At 40.2% G+C, this 1648-nt stretch overlaps 1 protein-coding gene across 1 annotated transcript in view; it reads left to right on the forward strand.

Annotated features, from left to right (window-relative positions):
* Positions 1 to 1648, forward strand: part of LOC101852106 (outer dense fiber protein 3) — a gene marked incomplete in the record, with an annotated part of 13455 nt that overhangs the window by 10467 nt on the left and 1340 nt on the right.

The raw sequence follows: 1648 nt of genomic DNA on the forward strand, positions 1-1648 counted from the left end.
GACAGACAGACAGACAGACAGACAGACAGACAGACAGACAGACAGACAGACAGACGGAGACAGAGAGAAGTTGGGAGGAAATTGTGCCACACAGGTTTGAGAGGCGAATTAGTTGGGATTGTTTTGTTTTGTTTTGTTTTGTTTTGTTTCACGTAAAGTGATAATATCATAACTTAAGTGTTTTGTCTAGCCTTCAGTCGGTTGATCTTGTCAGGCGTTCGCTATCTTACACCTCCGCTATCTCTTACTACCGGCGTCTGCTGTGCAGTGGTTAGGTGCTTCTCTGCCGCGCGCAGGAGACCCGAGTTCAATTCTCGAAAGGGAAGAATTTTTTGTCGAGTATCTCTTTCCTTCTGCTGGTACGCTGTATTCTTTTCAGCCCCAGTTGGTTCTGATTAGCAAGATCAGAAACCCACCTCCTAAACAATCTAAATTGTGTCGATGGGGTTGTAAAAACATCTAGATCTACATATGAATTTGTTTTTGTTTTTGTAAACGAACTGTATGTCTAGGGGTACAGGGGTTTAACCGGTAAGAGGGCAGTTGGACCTCAAACAGAAAACCAATGGTCGGAACTGTCGGAACTATCCAGCCTTTGTTTTTGTACAACCGAGCCTGTGAAGGTCAACAAGGTACAAAACCGAACAGATTTCAGCCAATACCCTACCCTGACTGTCTGTTGCTAATATGCACGTTTTGATTTTCACATGATATTATGTTTTGCACTGTGTGCTGGTTTTTGGTTTCTATAATTTATTTGTTTTGGAGGGAAAGGGGAGGGGGGGGGGGGGGGAAGAGGTACAGTGTCCGCCTCTCATTCAATAAATCCCTGTTTCGAAACTTGCCAGGGATGGAAAATTGTTTGGTTGGTTGGTTGGTGGGTTGGTTGGGGGGGAGGGAGCTTTTGTTTTTGGTTGTTTGGTTGTTTAGTTGTTTGGTTGTTTGGTGTTTGGATTTTGTTCACTACTGTTGACCTCCACATAAACTGCAAATGGTCTGCAAACCTCGAAGGTGGGCATAAAAGTTCATATATCGAAAATATTTCATGTTTTAGGCGCCTATTTACCTCACCAACCGCCCACAAATAAGTCATGTTATACCATACAATATTTGAACAAATAAATCACTTTATACCAGGCAATATGAACGAATAAGTCACGTTAACCATCCGTACAATGTTTGAAAAAAATTAAATCATTCGTGTTATACCATACAATGTTCGAACGAATAAATCATTTTATGCCGTACAATGTTCGAACAAATAAATCATGGTATACCATACAATGTTTGAATAAATAAGTCATTTTATACCATACAATGTTTGAATAAATAAGTCATTTTATACAATACAATGTTTGATCAAATAAATCATGGTATACTATACAATGTTTGAACAAATAAATCATGATATTCCATACAATGTTTGAATAAATAAGTCACTTTATACCACACAATGTTTGAACAAACAAGTCATGATGTGCCATACAATGTTTTTTAAGCTCAACCAGTGGCAACTACTAACTTCCTGAATCTGTTTCTCCCCTGGTTCTATTTTTTTACCCTCTCCGCTACCTGCACCCCCGCCCACATCCACCTCCCCCTTCCCTTCTCCACATCTCTCACGATACTCCACCCATACACCCTACAC

Source organism: Aplysia californica, unplaced genomic scaffold (genome assembly GCF_000002075.1).
Source record: "Aplysia californica isolate F4 #8 unplaced genomic scaffold, AplCal3.0 scaffold00334, whole genome shotgun sequence".
NCBI classification, from domain to species: Eukaryota; Metazoa; Mollusca; class Gastropoda; order Aplysiida; family Aplysiidae; genus Aplysia; species Aplysia californica.